General features: G+C 38.7%; 1 protein-coding gene across 4 annotated transcripts in view; it reads left to right on the top strand.

Annotated features, from left to right (window-relative positions):
* Positions 1 to 18,587, top strand: part of ABCB7 (ATP binding cassette subfamily B member 7) — a 160,062-nt gene that overhangs the window by 31,052 nt on the left and 110,423 nt on the right. The window lies entirely within an intron of this gene.

Below are 18,587 nucleotides of genomic sequence, written 5' to 3'. Positions count from 1 at the left end.
TTATCAAAAATTAGTTGACCATATGGTAGTGGTTCCAATTCTCAGTTCTCTGTTCTGTTCCATTGATGTATGTGTCTACTTTTATGCCATTACCATACTGTCTTGATGACTATGTCTTTGTAATATAGCTTGAAATCCAGAATCGTGATGCCTCAGGTTTTTTTTTTTTCTTTTCAGCATTGCTTTGGCTATTTGGGGTCTTTTGTGGTTCCATACAAATTTTAGAATTGTTTGTTCTAGCTCTGTGAAAAATGCTGGTGGTATTTTGATAGGCATTGGATTACATGTGTGGATTACATTGGTAATATAGATACTTTAACAATATATGTTCTTCCAGTCCATGAGCTTGGGATGTTTTTCCATTTTTCCTTTGTGTGCTCTTCAATTTCTTTTATAAGTGTTTTATACTGTTCAGAGTAAATATCTTTTACTTTTTTTAGTTAGGTTTATTGCTAGGTATCTTACTATTTTTGGTACAGTTGTAAATGGGATCAGTTCTTGATTTCTCTTTCTGCTGCTTTATTATTGGTATAGAGAAGTGCAACAGATTTCTGCACATTGCTTTTATATCCTGGAACTTTGCCCGATTCATGTATTAGTTGTGGCAATTTGTTGGAGTCTTTTCGGTTTTCTACATAGTGTCATGTTATCTGCAAATAGTGAAAGTTTGACTATTTCCTTGCCATTTTGGATGCCTTTTTATTTTTTTGTGTTGTCTGATTGCTGATCCTAAGGCTGCTAGTAGTGTGTTAAATAGTAATGGTGAGAGGGGACATCCCTGTCTTGTTCCTGACTATAGGGTAAAGCCTCTCAGTTTTTCCCCAATGAGGATATGAGCTGTGAGTCTTCCATACATGGCCTTTATGATCTTGAGGTATGTTCCGCATATCCATCTACTTGTTGAGGTTCCATGTATTTGAGGTCTTTCCAAATTTTTTCTTCTGTTTGACTTCAGGTTTCAATGTTGTGGTCTAAAGATATGCATGGTATGAGATCTGTCTTTTTGTATGTGTTGAGAGCTGATTTGTGACCCAGTATGCAATCTGTTCTGGAGAATGCTCCATGTACATTCAAAAAGAATGTGTACTGTGTTGCTTTACAATGAAATGTAATGTTCTGAATTTATCTGTTAAGTCCATCTGGTCTAGTGTGTCATTTAATGCCATTGTTTCCTTGTTGATTTTCTGTTTATATGATGTGTCTATTGTTCTAAGTGGGGTGTTAAAGTTCCCTACTATTATTGTATTATTATCAATGAGTTTCTTTATTATTTATGGATTTATATATTTGGGTACTACCAAGGTGTATAAATATTTGGAGTTGTTAGTTCATCTTGATGTATAGACTTCTTAATTATATATTATACCCTTCTTCATTTCTTGTTGCTGTCTTTGTTTTAAAGTCTGGTTTAGCTGATACATGGATGGCTACTCCAGCTTTCTTTTGATGTCCATTTGCATGATAGATAGTTCTCCATTCACTCACTTTCAACTTTCATATGCTTTAGGTCTAAAACATGTCTCTTGTAAAGAAAGCATGTAGATCTTTTTTTCCTATATATTCTGATACCCTATGTCTTTTGATTGGAGCATTTAGCCTGTTTACATTCAGAGTGATTATTGAAAGATAAGAATTTCAATGATTGTCATTGTGTTATCTGTAGAGTGGGTATTTCTGATGATGTTCTCTGGTCCTTTCTAATCTTTCTTGCTTTCGTTCTTTTTCCCCGCTCACAGAATACCCCTCAATATTTCTTGCAGGGATGGTTTAGTGGTCACAAACTTTAGTTTTTGTTTGTCTGGGAAACACTTTATCTCCCCTATTCTAAATGACAGCCTTGCTGGATAAGGAATTCTTTGTTGTGTATTTTTGCAATTCAGCAATTTGAATGTATCCTTCCATTCTCTTCTGGCTTACCAAGTTTCTGTGGAGAGATCTGCTGTTGATCTGTCTTCCCTTTTAGGTTAAGGGTTTTTTTTTTCCCTTAGTGCTTTCAGGATCCTTTACTTGTCTGTGTATTTTGTGAATTTTACTATGATATGCCTTGGTGATCATTGATTTTTCTTTAATTTAATGGGAGTTCTCTGTGCTTCATGGATTTTAATGGCAGTATCCTTCCCCAGATTAGGGGAATTTTCAGGTACACTTTGTTCAAATAAACCTGCCCCTTTTCCTCTCTCTTCATCTTCTGGGACTCCTATGATGCAGACATTATTCTGTTTTAATCAGTTGTTGAAGGGGCGCCTGGGTGGCTCAGTCGTTAAGCAGTTGCCTTCGGCTCAGGTCATGATCCCAGAGTCCTGGGATCGAGCCCCACATTGGACTCTCCACTCATCAGGAGGCCTGCTTCTTCCTCTCCCATTCCCCCTGCTTTTGTTCCCTCTCTTGCTGTGTTTCTCTGTCAAATAATAAATAAAACCTTAAAAAAAGATAATTTCAATGATTGAAGTCCCTAAGTCTCCCTTTGTGATCCATTACCATTGTTTCTCTCTTCTTTTCAGCTTCATTATTTTCCATAATTTTATCTTCTGTATCACTGATTTGTTTCTCTGCTTCATCCATTTTCATTTTTGTGGCCTCCATTTGGGCTTGCATCTCAGTTATAGCAATTTTAATTTCGGCCTGATTAGATTTTAGTTCTTTTATCTCTGCAGCAAGGGAGTCTCTAGTGTCTTCTGTGCTTTTCCAAAGGCCACATAGTATCCATATAATTACTTTAAATTCTGTTTCAGATATCTTACTTGTATCTGCATTGATTAAATCTCTGGCCATCATGTCTTCCTATTTCTTTTGGGGTGAATTCCTTTGTCTTGTCATTTTGGAGAAAAGAAATTAAAAAAAAGCAACTTTTGTAGCAACATGGACGGGACTGGAATAGATTATGCTGAGTGAAATAAGTCAAGCAGAGAGAGTCAATTATCATATGGTTTCACTTATTTGTGGAGCATAACAAATATCATGGAGGACAAGGGGTGTTAGAGAGGAGAAGGGAGTTGGGGTAAATTGTAAGGGGAGGTGAATCATGAGAGACTATGGACTCTGAAAAACAATCTGAGAGGTTTGAAGTGGCGGGGGTGTGGGAGGTTGGGGTACCAGGTGGTGGGTATTATAGAGGGCACGGATTTCATGGAGCACTGGGTGTGGTGAAAAAATAATGAATACTGTTTTCTGAAAATAAATAAATTGAAAAAAATTTAAAAATAAAACAAAAAAAAAGTAAGAATAGTAATTTTTTTAAAAAGAAAATAAGATAAAATAGAATTCATTAAAGGAAACTAGATCCTAGGTGTTTTGGTCTGCTTGTTATGGAAAGCTTGTTACAAAAAAGGTAGAAAGAAAGAAAAGAAAAAGAAACAAAGAAAAGCAAAAAATTCAAATAATAAAAAAAAGTTGTTTGTGTTCAAAAAAGGAAACAAAAAAAAAGCAGACAAAAACAAAAAAAATAGAAAAGGAAACAAATATCAAACAACAACAAAATACCCAGAAGAAATTAAATCTTGTTTCTCGTAGAGCTGAAGCTTTGTAGCACTGTGTAATCAGCAGACATGGTGTGGATAAGGGGATTGTGCTGGTTTTTTTTTTAGGGGAGGGACCTGTTGGTCTGATTCTCAGGTCGGATGGATTCCTTTAGTAGAGTTGTGCCTGCATGGCAGGGGGACAGGGCATGCTAGGTATAGTGGCCTGTTACTTGCTTGGCAATATTTAGCTCATTCAGGTTGTTACAGGGAGAGAAAGGTTTAACAGTGTTATCTTGTCTCTGAAGTGGGAAAATCGGCAGCACACCTCTTTAATGAGCCCTCAGAGACATGTAAACAGTGACCTCTCCTGCATTCCTGGATTCTGTCAGATCCGTGCCTACATCCTGTCTGTTTTGGAGCTGTCTGCCTGACGAATGGCATAGCCTTCCTGTGTTTTTGTTTTCTTTTGTTTTTAGTCAGGCGGAACTGTGTTTCAAAACCCACTTAGTGACCCCTGAGGTGCAGATCTGCACTGATCCTCTCCGGGAGGGTTTCCCTGCGTTGTGGCCAGTGCTGGCTTGTAGCAAAAGACAGTGGATGGATGATGCTGCAGTTCAGATTCATGGTGAATTGTAACATACAACCAGCTGCAGGTTTTGTAGACCCCAGCCAGGTCTTTTTCCCTATATTGGTGGGCAGGGCAGCTCAGTGTCACCCACAGGGTCCTTTGCCTTTGCCTACAGAGAGGTCATATCGGCACTCCCAAATGCCCTCAAGGTGTTCCTGGTGCTGGCTTGTCCCGGAAGATATTTGGGAGACCATGCAGCCCTTTGGTGTTTATGGAAATTGTAACACACCCCGTGCCTGGGTTTGTAGTCCTCAGCTGGAGTCTTTGTTCCTGTACTGGTGGGCAGGAAAGCTGAATGTCCCCACAGGGTCTTTTGCCCTCAGAGATGCCATAACACTTCTCCCAAATGCATTTCAAGCAGAGGAACCACTTCTTCCCCATCTGACCCTGGGGATCTGGAGGCTGCTCGCTGCTGGGGCTTAGCTCCGCTCCCCCATTGGAGCATCACGTAGGTTCGCAGGTGTGAACCTGGGTATGTCACAAACTTCTGAAACTTCAGAATATGCACTTTGCTATTTATAGAAAACTAGCAGTATTGTAACTTTCTCCTTTTCTTCTGTCAGTTGATTTGAGCAGTAGTTTTCTTGTATAGTCGTCTGCATGAGTTTTCATTTTTTTCTCCCATACTTTGTCTCTCTCTCCTCTCTTGCTACTCCGTCTTCGGTCAGTGATCACTCACCTGGGGAGTACCCACCACTCTTCTCCTACGTATCAACTTTCCACAGTGCCACTTTCAACAGGTGGTTTTTCTGGTTTATAGAAGTGCAGCATTATTCATTAAGACTTCTGATTGATTTCTTGGGTATTTAGAATGATTTAATATTTATCTAGCTGTGTTCAAGTGAGGAGTCAGACTTATAAGTCACCTTACTCTGGATGAAGTTTTACTTTCATTGCTGTCTTGTTCTTTTTTCCTTCTTTATCTTCTATTATATCTTTATTGTTCCCTTTCTTCTACTGTGTTTGAATTTAGTTTACTCTTCCTTTCCAGCTTAAGGTGTAAAGTTAGGTTATTTATTGTAAATATGTCTTTGTTTTTCATGTAGGCTTTTAGTGCTATAATTTTCCCTCTGAACACTGCTTTCATTGCATCCCATATGTTCTGATATGTTGGTTTCGTTTTAAAATTTGGGTCATTTTTTTTTATAGTTAAATGTATATAACATTTTCCACTCCCACCATTTTGAGGTGTACAGCTCTGTAGCATTAAGTATATTCATATTATTGTGCAGTGATCACTATCATCTATCTCCATAACTTTTTATCTTTCCCAACTGATACTCTGGACCCATTAAATACTACTTAATTCTCTTCCCTTCTTTTTCTTGTCTCTGGCAGATACTATTTGACTTTCTGTCTCTATAAATTTGATTATTCTAGGTACTTCATATAAGTGGAATCATAAAATATTTATATTGTCTTTTTTGTGATAGTATTTTTACTTAGAATAATGTTATCAGGGTTCATCCATGTAGCATGTGTCTGAATTTGTTTCTTTTTTAAGGCTGTATAGTATTCCATTTTATGCATTTACTGCATTTTGTGGATGATGTGAAATAATGTGAATGTGGATGTACAAGTGTCGATGAGTTCCTGCTTTGAATTATTTTGATTATATACCCCCAAAGTGGTACATCTAGATCATATGGTAATCCTGTTTTTAATATTTTGAGGAACCGCTGTTGTGTTTTTCACAATGACTACACCATTTACATCCTCACCAGCAGAGCACAAGAGTCAGTTTCTTATTATTCCTGACAACACTGGTTATTTTCTGTTTGTGGGTTTTTGTGTGTGTGTGTGTGTGTGTGTGTGTTGTTTTAATCATAGCCATCCTAAAGAGTGTGAAGTGGTATCTCATTGTGATTTTGATATGCAGTCCTTGCATGATTCATACATAATTCATAATGTTGAGCATCTCTTAAGGTTATTGCCCGTTTTTATGTCTTCTTTGCGGAAATGTATATTGAAATCTTTTCACTCAATTTTTGAGCTTTTCTTTGTTGTTGCCTGCTATAGGAGTTTATAGTGATATAAATGCTTATCAGATACATGATGTGTAAATATTTTCTCCCCTTCCATGGATTGCCTGTTACTCTATTGACAGTATCCTTTTATATGCAAATTTTGAATTGCGATGAAATGCGTAGTTTGTCTCTTTTTCTTTTGTTGCCTGTGTGTTTGGTGTCACATTTAGGAAATCATTGCTTAATGCAATGTGATAAAGCCTCCCATTATAATTTCTCCTAAGAGCTTTATAATTTTGGTTGTTATATTTAGGTCTTTGGTCCATTTAAGTTTATTTTTGTATTTGGTATTAGGTAAGGGTCCAGCTTCATTTCTTAAATGTGGACATTTACTTTTGCCATCATAATTTGTTGAAGAGACTGCCCTTTCCCCATTGTATGAATGGTTTTGACACTATTGTCAAAGATCATATGACTATAGATACATAGCTTTATTTCTGGGCCATCTTATGTTCCATTGGTCTATATGTTTATTTTTATGATAGGACCATACTATTTTGGTTATTGAAGCTTTGTAACATATTTTGAAATCAGGAAATATGATACTTCCAGCCTTGTTCTTCTTGCTAAAGATTGCCTTGACTCTTCAGGGCCTTTTGTGGTTCCTTATGAACTCCAGGATTTTATTCTGTGAAAAATGCCATTGGAATTTTAATAGGAATTGCACTGACTCTATAGAAGATTTGGGGTGGTATGGGCATTTTAATAGTATTGGTTTTTCTGAACCATGAACATGATGTCTTTCCATTCATGTCTTCTTTGATTTTTTCATCAATATTTTAAAGTTTTCAGTATGTAAATTTTTACATATTTGGATCAGTTTATTTCTATTTTAATTTTTTTTGTTCCAATTGTGAATGAGATTGTTTTCTTAATCAACTACTTGGATAGTTTGATTTTTATTTATGGAAGCATGACTGATTTTTGTGTATTGACTTTGCATCCTGCAACTTTACTCAGTTTGTTTTTTCTAACAGTATTTTTGTTGACCTTTTAGGGTTTTCTACATATCTGATCCTGTCATCTGTAAACAAAGATGATTTTATTTTTTCCTTTCTGATTTGGTTGCCTAATATTATTTCTTTTTCTTGTTTAATTGCTCTTGCTAGGACTTCTAGTACTGTGTTGAGAAGAAGTGGCCAGAGTGGGCATCCTTGCCTTGTATTGAATCTTAAAGGGAAAGCTTTCAGTTTTTCTCCATTGGGTGTGATGTTAGCTGTGAGCTTTTCATATATGGCTGTTGAGTTAAGTTTCTCCTATGTTTATTTTGTTGAGAAGTTTAATTGTGAGTAGTTGCTGAACTTTGTTAAATTTTTTTTCTGCTTCTACTAAGATGATCATTCTTTTCCCTTCATTTGGTTAATGTGGTGTATCACATTATCACATTGATTGATTTACTTATACTAAACCATGCTTGTGTCACAGGGATAAATCCCACTTGGTCGAGGTGTATAATCTTTTTACTGTGCTGTTGAATTTGGTTTACTAGTATTTTATTGAGGAATTTTACATCTGTATTCACCAGGAATATTGGCCTGTAGTTTTCTTTTCCTGTAGTATCTTTGGTTTTGGTATCAGTATGATGCTGGCCTCATAGAATAGGTTTGGAAATACTCCTTTAGCTAGTTTTTGGATGAGTTTAAGGATTAGTATGAATTCTTTGCATGCTTGTAAAGTTTATTGTTGTAGCCGTCTTGTCTTGGGCTTTTCATTGTGGGAAGTTTTTGATTCAGTAATCAAATTCTATCTCTTATTTGTCATTTCTTTTTAACTTGGTATTGGTATTTTGTATGTTTCTAGGAATTTAGCCGTTTTTTCTAGGCTTTTGTTTTCTGACAGTTCACAATAGTCTCTTTTATGTTCCTTTTTATTTGTGAAGGAAATGTAGTATTGTCTATTTTTCTCTTTTTAAGAAAGATTTTATTTATTTATTTAACGGATGTATAGAGAGAATACAAATAGGCAAAGTGGCAGGCAGAGGGGGAGGAGAAGCAGGCTCCCCATCGAGCAAGGAGCCAGATACGGGGCTTGATTCCAGGACCCTGGGATCATAACCTGAGTTGAAGATAGACGCTCAACCAACTGAGCCACCCAGGCGCTCCTGTTTTTCTTATTTATTTGAGTCTTTTTTCCCCCTTATTCTAGCCAAGGGTTTTTTAATTTTGTTTTCAAAAAATTAACTCTGTTTGTTGGGGTTTTTTTTCCTACTGCTTCACAATGCTCTATTTGTTTCACTTATGTTCTAGTCTTTATGATGTCTTTTCTTCCACTGTCTTCAGATTGGTTTGTTCTTCTTTATCTACCTTGAGGTGTAAAGTAAGGTTGTTTGTTTGAGACTCAGTTCAGGCTGCTCTAATAAAATATCATACATTGGTGGCTTATAAACACCAGACTTTATTTTTCATAGTTCTGAAGCCTGGAAGGTCCAAGATCAAGGTGTTAGGAGATTCAGTGTCTCACCTTCTGGCTCACCTTCTGGTTCATAGATGGCTGTGCTCTTCCTTATATGGTGGAATAGCCTAATGATTGCTCTCATATCTCCTTCATATATGGGAACTAATGCCATTAATGAGGCTGTACTTTCATGACCTAGTCATCTTTTATTTTTATTTTTTTTTAAAGATTTTATTTATTTGACAGACAGAGATCACAAGTAGGCAGACAGGCAGGCAGAGAGAGAGAGAGGAGGAAGCAGGCTCCCCGCAGAGCGGAGAGCCCGATGTGGGACTCGATCCCAGGACCCTGAGATCATGACCCGAGCCGAAGGCAGCGGCTTAACCCACTGAGCCACCCAGGCGCCCCGACCTAGTCATCTTTTAAAGGCCCTACCTGCAAATATCATTGTATTGTGGATTAGTTTTTTTTTTTTTTAAGATTTTATTTATTCATTTGATAGAGAACACAAACAGCACAGCAGACAGAGCAAGAGGGAGAAGCAGCCTCCCCTTGAGCAGAGAGCTTGATCCCAGGATGCTGGGATCATGAGCTGAGCCAAAGGCAGACGCTTAACCAAGTGAACCACCCAGGTGCCCTTGGAGTAGGGTTTTTTTTTTAAAGATTTTATTTATTTATCTGACAGAGAGAGATCACAAGTAGGCAGAGAGGCAGGCAGAGAGACAGAGGAAGAAGCAGGCTCCCGCTGAACAGAGAGCCTGATGCCGGGCTCGATCCCAAGACCCCGGGATCATGACCCGAGCCAAAGGCAGAGGCTCAACCCACTGAGCCACCCAGGCGCCCCTTTGGAGTCGGTTTTAACATGCATTTGGGTAGGGGGCACAAAAATGCACTCTGTTGCAGAGATCTTCTCTCTTTTTTAATGTTAGGTAAACACTATAAAGTTGCATCTAACTACTGCTTTTGTTGCGTTGTGTTTTCCTATTTGTTTCAAGGTACTTTCTTTTAAAGGTTTATTTATGTATTGGGGGGACAACTGCACACATGAGTGGGGGGAGGGACAGAGGGAGAGAATCTTCAAGCAGACTCTTGCTGGGTACAGAGCCGGATAAGGGGCTCCATCTCTTGACCTATGAGATGATGACCTCAGCCAAAACCAAGAGTTGGATGCTTAACTGACTGAGCCCTCCAGGTGCCCCATCTCAGAATGCTTTTTATTTTTTCTTTCCCTCTTTCTTTCCCTCCTTCCTTCCTACCTACCTTCCTTCCTTCCCCACCCTCCTTCTTTTCGCTTCCTTTCCTTCCTTCCTTCCTTCCTCTTTTTTTCTTTCCTTCTTTGTAATTGGCAGTGTTATGTTAGTTTTAGGTGTACAACATAGAAATCAGCAAGTTTATACATTATGCTCTGTTCATCACAAGTATAGTTGCCATTTGTCACAGTACATTGGTATTACAATATCATTGAGTATATTCCTTATGCTGTGTCTTTTATTTTCATGATTTATGCAATACATAACTGGCAGTCTATGTCTCCCACTTCTCTTTACCTCCATCCCCTCTGGAAACCATCAGTTTATTCACTGTATTTATGGGTCTGATTCTGGTTTTGTTTGCTTATTTGTTTGTTGTTCCTTTTTTTGATCCCACTTATGAGTGAAATCATATGATATTTATCTTTCTCAGTCCGACTTGCTTAGCATAGTACCTTCTGGGCCCATCCATGTTGTCTCATGTTGCACAATGTCATCCTTTATTATGGCCCTGTAATAATATGGTGTGTGTGTGTGTGTGTGTGTGTGTGTGTGTGTGTGTGTATGTATGTATGTATACCACATCATTTTTTTTTACAGGTAATTTTTTATTTTATTTTATTTTTATAAATACAACAGGTATTTATAGAGAACTCTACAGACTAGGTTGAAGCTCTTCCATGCTGTTCAAAGAAGGCATTAAGTTAGGAAAACACTTTCTTCAAGATCATTCCTAGGTTTGGACTGCCACTAATAAATAATTCAGAGCCGACAACGGAGATGCATTTGTGGCAAAAGTCACATAAGCAGTGTCCAAAGCCTTGGGCATTAATGGAAATTAAACTCCTTCCTGAAGACCCAAATAAACTGGAAAAACAGAATAAATGAACATCAAAAAAACGCTGGTTGGACCAGCAGCCTCTGGTCCAGAGAAGTCCATGGACAAGTACAAAAGAAATCCGTGGACAAGTACAATAATTGTTGGTTATAACAGACATCCCCTAAGGCCCTAGATAAAATAGCATAAGAACAACAAACCAAAGTACAAAAATCCTGGTAACATAGACTATTGGGTTTCAACTTGGAGCTAAAGTTTGCTTTCTTTTTTTTTTTATATTTTATTTATTTGACACAGAGAGAGAAATCACAAGTAGGCAGAGAGGCAGGCAGAGAGAGGGGAGAAAGCAGGTTTCCTGCGGAGCAGAGAGCCTGACGTGGGGCTCGATCCCAGGACCCTGGGATCATGACCTGAGCTGAAGGCAGAGGCTTTAACCCACGGAGCCACCCAGGTGCCCCGCAGCTAAAGTTTTCTAAATGAATGCAAAGAGTTTCCATTCCTCTAATTCTGCTCTTTGCCCCATTTTTTTTGGTTTATTTGTTTTATTTTTTTTTTGTATTTTTTCATAAATTAATTTATTTATTTTCAGAAGAACAGTATTCATTATTTTTTCACCACACCCAGTGCACCATGCAATCCGTGCCCACTATAATACCCACCACCTGGTACCCCAACCTCCCACCCCCCCACCACTTCAAACCCCTCAGATTGTTTTTCAGAGTCCATAGTCTCTCATGATTCACCTCCCCTTCCAATTTACCCCGACTCCCTTCTCCTCTCTAATACCACTTGTGCTCCATGATATTTCTTATGCTGCACAAATCAGTGAAACCATATGATAGTTGACTCTCTCTGCTTCACTTATTTCACTCAGCATGATCTCTTCCAGTCTGGTCCATGTTGCTACAAAAGTTGGGTATTCATCCTTTCTGATGGAGGCATAATACTCCATAGTGTATATGGACCACATCTTCCTTATCCATTCGTCTGTTGAAGGGCATCTTGGTTCTTTCCATAGTTTGGCGACCGTGGCCATTGCTGCTATAAACATTGGGGTACAGATGGCCCTTCTTTTCACGACATCTGTATTTTGGGGGTAAATACCCAAGAGTTCAATTGCAGGGTCATAGGAAGTTCTATTTTTAATTTCTTGAGGAATCTCCACACTGTTCTCCAAAGACGCTGCACCAACTTGGATTCCCACCAACAGTGGAAGAGGGTTCCCCTTTCTTTACATCCTCTCCAACACATGTTGTTTCCTGTCTTGTTAATTTTGGCCATTCTAACTGGTGTAAGGTGATATCTCAATGTGGTTTTAATTTGAATCTCCCTGAGGGCTAGTGATGATGAACATTTTTTCATGTGTCTGATAGCCATTTGTATGTCTTCATTGGAGAAGTGTCTTTTCATATCTTCTGCCCATTTTTTGATATGTTTCCCTGTTTCATGTGTGTTGAGTTTGAAGAGTTCATTATAGATCCTGGATTTCAACCTTTTGTCTGTACTGTCATTTGCAAATATCTTCTCCCATTCCGTGGGTTGCCTCTTTGTTTGACTGTTTCCTTTGCTGTGCAGAAGTTTTGATGAAGTCCCAAAAGTTTATTTTTGCTTTTGTTTCCTTTGCCTTTGGAGACATAACTTGAAAGAAGTTGCTGTGGCTATACCACATCTTCTTATTCAGTTATCTATTGATGGACACTTAGGTTGCTTCGGTATCTTGGCTAATATAAATAAAGCTGCTATTACCATAGGAGTGTATTAATCTTTTCAGATTAATGGTTTCATTTGCACTGTGTAAATGCCCAGTAGTAGAATTATTGGGTCAAATGGTATATATAGTCAATTTTTTGACAAACCTCCATATTGTATTCCACAGTGGCTGTACCAACTCACATTTCCATCAGCAGAGAGTTTAGTTTTCTCCACATTCTCATCAGCACTTATTTCTTCTATTCTTGATTTTATATTTTTTATTATTATTTTTTAAAATTTTTATTTTTTATAAACATATATTTTTATCCCCAGGGGTACAGCTCTGTGAATCGCCAGGTTTACACACTTCACAGCACTCACCAAAGCACATACCTACCGCAATGTCCATAACCCCACCCCACTTCTCCCAGCGCCCCTCCCCCCAGCAACCCTCAGTTTGTTTTGTAAGATTAAGAGTCACTTATGGTTTGTCTCCCTCCCAATCCCATCTTGTTTCATTGATTCTTCTCCTACCCACTTAAGCCCCCATGTTGCATCACCACTTCCCATATCAGAGAGATCATATGATAGTTGTCTTTCTCTGCTTGACTTATTTCTCTAAGAATGATACGCTCTAGTTCCATCCACGTTGTCGCAAATGGCAAGATTTCATTTCTTTTGATGGCTGCATAGTATTCCATTGTGTATATATACCACATCTTCTTGATCCATTCATCTGTTGCTGGACATCTAGGTTCTTTCCATAGTTTGGCTATTGTGGACATTGCTGCTATAAACATTCGGGTGCACGTGCCCCTTCAGATCACCACGTTTGTATCTTTAGGGTAAATACCCAGTAGTGCAATTGCTGGGTCATAGGGCAGTTCTGTTTTCAACATTTTGAGGAACCTCCGTGCTATTTTCCAGAGTGGTTGCACCAGCTTGCATTCCCACCAACAGTGTGGGAGGGTTCCCCTTTCTCCGCATCCTCGCCAGCATCTGTCATTTCCTGACTTGTTGATTTTAGCCATTCTGACTGGTGTGAGGTGATATCTCATTGTGGTTTTGATTTGTATTTCCCTGATGCCGAGTGATATGGAGCACTTTTTCTTGTGTCTGTTGGCCATCTGGATGTCTTCTTTGCAGAAATGTCTGTTCATGTCCTCTGCCCATTTCTTGATTGGATTATTTGTTCTTTGGGTATTGAGTTTGCTAAGTTCTTTATAGATTCTGGACACTAGTCCTTTATCTGATCTGTCGTTTGCAAATATCTTCTCCCATTCTGTCAGTTGTCTTTTGATTTTGTTCACTGTTTCCTTTGCTGTGCAAAAGCTTTTGATCTTGATGAAATCCCAATAGTTCATTTTTGCCCTTGCTTTCCTTGCCTTTGGTGATGTTCCTAGGAACATGTTGCTGCGGCTGAGGTCGAAGAGGTTGTTACCTGTGTTCTCAAGGATTTTGATGGATTGCTTTCTCACATTGAGGTCCTTCATCCATTTTGAGTCTATTTTTGTGTGTGGTGTTAGGAAATGGTCCGATGTCATTTTTCTGCATGTGGCTGTCCCAATTTTCCCAACACCATTTATTGAAGAGGCTGTCTTTTTTACATTGGACATTCTTTCCTGCTTTGTCGAAGATTAGTTGACCATAGAGTTGAGGGTCTATTTCTGGGCTCTCTATTCTGTTCCATTGATCTATGTGTCTGTTTTTGTGCCAGTACCATGCTGTCTTGATGATGACAGCTTCTTAATAGAGCTTGAACTCCGGAATTGTGAAGCCACCAACTTTGGCTTTCTTTTTCAATATCCCTTTGGCTATTCGAGGTCTTTTCTGGTTCCATATAAATTTTAGAATTATTTGTTACATTTCTTTGAAAAAGATGGATGGTACTTTGATAGGAATTGCATTAAATGTGTAGATTGCTTTAGGTAGCATAGACATTTTCACAATATTTATTCTTCCAATCCAGGAGCATGGAATATTTTTCCATTTCATTGTGTCTTCCTCAATTTCTTTCATGAGTACTTTACAGTTTTCTGAGTATAGATTCTGTGCCTCTTTGGTTAGGTTTATTCCTAGGTATCTTGTGGTTTGGGGTGCAATTGTAAATGGGATTGACTCCTTAATTTCTCTTTCTTCTGTCTTGCTGTTGGTGTAGAGAAATGCAGCTGATTTATGTGCATTGATTTTATATCCTGACACTTTACTGAATTCCTGTGGAAGTTCTAGCAGTTTTGGAGTGAAGTCTTTTGAATTTTCCACATATAGGATCATATCATCTGCGGAAAGTGATAGTTTGACTTCTTCTTTGCTGATTTGGATGCCTTTAATTTCCTTTTGTTGTCTGATTGCTGAGGCTAGGACTTCTAGTATTATGTTGAATAGCAGTGGTGATCATGGACATCCCTGCCGTGTTCCTGACCTTAGCGGAAAAGCTTTCAGTTTTTCTCCATTGAGAATGATATTTGTGGTGGGTTTTTAATAGATGGCTTTGATGATATGGAGGTATGTGCCCTCTATCCCTACACTTTGAAGAGTTTTGATCAGGAAGGGATGCTGTACTTTGTCAAATGCTTTTTAGCATCTATTGAGAGTATCATATGGTTTTTGTTCTTTCTTTTATTGATGTGTTGTATCACATCGACTGATTTGCGGATGTTGAACTAACCTTGCAGCCCTGGAATAAATCCCACTTGGTTATGGTGAATAATCCTTTTAATGTACTGTTGAACCCTATTGGCTAGTATTTTGGTGAAAATTTTTGTATCTGTGTTCATCAAGGATATTGGTCTATAGCTCTCTTTTTTGATGGGATCCTTGTCTGGTTTTGGGATCAAGGTGATGCTGGCCTCATAAAATGAGTTTGGAAGTTTTCCTTCCATTTCTATTTTTTGGAACAGTTTCAGGAGAATAGGAATTAGTTCTTCTTTAAATGTTGGGTAGAATTCCCCCGGGAAGCCGTCTGGCCCTGGGCTTTTGTTTGTTTGGAGATTTTTAATGACTGTTTCAATCTCCTTACTGGTTATGGGTCTGTTCAGGCTTTCTATTTCTTCCTGGTTCAGTTGTGGTAGTTTATATGTTTCTGGGAATGCATCCATTTCTTCCAGACTGTCAAATTTGTTGGCGTAGAGATGCTCATAGTATGTTCTTATAATAGTTTGTATTTCTTTGGTGTTAGTTGTGATCTCTCCTTTTCATTCATGATTTTATTTATTTGGGTCCTTTCTCTTTTCTTTTTGATAAGTCTGGCTAGGGTTTTATCAATTTTATTAATTCTTTGAAAGAACCAGCTCCTAGTTTTGTTGATTTGCTCTATTGTTCTTTTGGTTTCTATTTCATTGATTTCTGCTCTGATCTTTATGATTTCTCTTCTCCTGCTAGGCTTAGGGTTTCTTTCTTGTTCTTTCTCCAGCTCCTTTAGGTGTAGGGTTAGGTTGTGTACCTGAGACCTTGTTTTTTGAGAAAGGCTTGTACTGCTATATATTTTCCTCTCAGGACTGCCTTTGTTGTGACCCACAGATTTTGAACCGTTGTATTTTCATTGTCATTTGTTTCCATGATTTTTTTCAGTTCTTCTTTAATTTCCGGGTTGACCCACTCATTCTTTAGAAGGATGCTGTTTTGTCTCCATGTATTTGGGTTCTTTCCAAATTTCCTCTTGTGGTTGAGTTCTATCTTCAGAGCATTGTGGTCTGAAAATATGCAGGGAATGATCCCAATCTTTTGATACTGGTTGAGTCTTGATTTAGGACCGAGGATGTGATCTATTCTGGAGAATGTTCCATGTGCACTAGAGAAGAATGTGTATTCTGTTGCTTTGGGATGAAATGTTCTGAATATATCTGTGATGTCCATCTGGTCCAGTGTGTCGTTTAAGGCCTTTATTTCCTTGTTGATCTTTTGCTTGGATGATCTGTCCATTTCAGTGAGGGGAGTGTTAAAGTCCCCTACTATTATTGTATGACTGTTGATGTGTTTCTTTGATTTTGTTATTAATTGGTTTATATAGCTGGCTGCTCCCACGTTGGGGGCATAGATATTTAAAATTGTTAGATCTTCTTGTTGGACAGACCCTTTGAGTATGATATAGTATCCTTCCTCATCTCTTATTATAGTCTTTGGCTTAAAATCTAATTGATCTGATATAAGCATTGCCACTCCTGCTTTCTTCTGATGTCTAGTAGCATGGTAAATTCTTTTCCACCCCCTCACTTTAACTCTGGATGTGTCTTCGGGCTTAAAATGAGTTTCTTGGAGGCAACATATAGATGGGTTTTTTTTTATCCATTCTGATACCTTGTGTCTTTTGATTGTGGCATTTAGCCCATTAACATTCAGGGTAACCATTGAGACATATGAATTTCGTGCCATTGTATTGCCTGTAAGGTGCCTGTTACTGTATATTGTCTCTGTTCCTTATCATCTACCACTTGTAGGCTCTCTCTTTGCTTAGAGGACCCCTTTCAAGATTTCCTGTAGAGCTGGTTTGGTGTTTGCAAATTCTTTCAGTGTTTGTTTGTCCTGGAAGCTTTTAATCTCTCCTTCGATTTTCAATGATAGCCTATCTGGATATAGTATTCTTGGCTGCATGTTTTTCTCGTTTAGTGCTCTGAAAATATCATGCCAGCTCTTTCTGGCCTGCCAGGTCTCTGTGGATAAGTCAGCTGCCAATCTAATATTTTTACCATTGTATGTTACAGACTTCTTTTCCCGGGCTGCTTTCAGGATTTTCTCTTTGTCATTAAGACTTGTAAATTTTACTATTAGGTGACGGGATGTGGGCCTATTCTTATTGATTTTGAGGGGCGTTCTCTAAACCTCCTGAATTTTGATGCTCGTTCCCTTTGCCATATTGGGGAAATTCTCCCCAATAATTCTCTCCAGTATACCTTCTGCTCCTCTCTCTCTTTCTTCCTCTTCTGGAATCCCAATTATTCTAATGTTGTTTCGTCTTATGGTGTCACTTATCTCTCGAATTCTCCCCTCGTGGTCCAATAGCTGTTTGTCCCTCTTTTGCTCAGCTTCTTTATTCTCTGTCATTTGGTCTTCTATATCACAAATTCTTTCTTTTGCCTCATTTATCCTAGCAGTGAGAGCCTCCATATTTGACTGCACCTCATTAATAGCTTTTTTTTATCTCAACTTGGTTAGATTTTAGTTCTTTTATTTCTCCAGAAAGGGCTTTTATATCTCCCGAGAGGGTTTCTCTAATATCTTCCATGCCTTTTTCGAGCCCGGCTAGAACCTTGAGAATTGTCATTCTGAACTCTAGATCTGACATATTACCAATGTCTGTATTGATTAGGTCCCTAGCCTTCGGTACTGCCTTTTCTTCTTTTTTTTTGTGGTGAATTTTTCCGCCTTGTCATTTTGTCCAGATAAGAGTATATGAAGGAGCAAGTAAAATACTAAAAGGGTGGCAACAACCCCAGGAAAATAAGCTTTAACCAAATCAGAAGAGATCCCAAATCATGATGGGGGAGAAAGCGGATATAAAGAGGTTCAAAAAGGAAGAAAGAAAAAAAGAAAAATAAATAAAAGAATTTTAAAAAATGTATAAAGAAAAATATAAAAAAGAAAAAGTATATATATTAGATAAACTAGTTAAAAAACGTTAAAAAAGAAAAGGGTAAAAGTTAAAAAATATTTTAGCAGCACAAGAGAAAAAAAAATGAAAAAAAAATTAAATTAACTGCAAGACTAAAAAAATCGTAGGGAGAAAGCCATGAGTTCCGTGCTTTGCTTTCTCCTCCTCTGGAATTTTGCTGCTCTCCTTGCTTTAAAACCGCACTCCTTGGTAGGTGAACTTGGTCTTGCTGGATTTCTTGTTGATCTTCTGGGGGAAGGGCCTGGTGTAGTCATTCTCAAGTGTCTTTGCCCCAGGCGGAATTGCACCGCCCTTACCAGGGGCCGTGCTGAGTAATCCGCTCGGGTTTGCCTTCAGAAGCTTTTGTTCCCTGAGCACTTTAGGTAGAATTCCAGAGGACTGGAATACAAATGGCGGCCTCCTAGTCTCCGGCCGGTAGGAGCCGAGAGCCCGGGGCCCCATTCCTCAGTGTGTCCTCAGAGAACAACGCCCAGTTACTCCCGTCTGCTTGACCTCCGGCTGTGCTCCGAGCTCACCGAGCCTGCTACCGATTCAAGGCCACCCCGCGCTATGATCTTTCTGTCGGCTCTGTCTCTGTAGCCGGTCTTCCTGTTCCAATACCTGCAAGCTCTGCGACACTCAGACACCCCCGATCCTTCTGTGACCCTGCGGGACCTGAGGCCACGCTGACCTTGTGTGGGCTTCGCCCCAGT

Source organism: Mustela erminea, chromosome X, assembly GCF_009829155.1.
Source record: "Mustela erminea isolate mMusErm1 chromosome X, mMusErm1.Pri, whole genome shotgun sequence".
NCBI lineage: Eukaryota > Metazoa > Chordata > Mammalia > Carnivora > Mustelidae > Mustela > Mustela erminea.
Note: the sequence above shows the minus strand (reverse complement) of the source record. Positions and strands in the feature narration are given on the sequence as shown.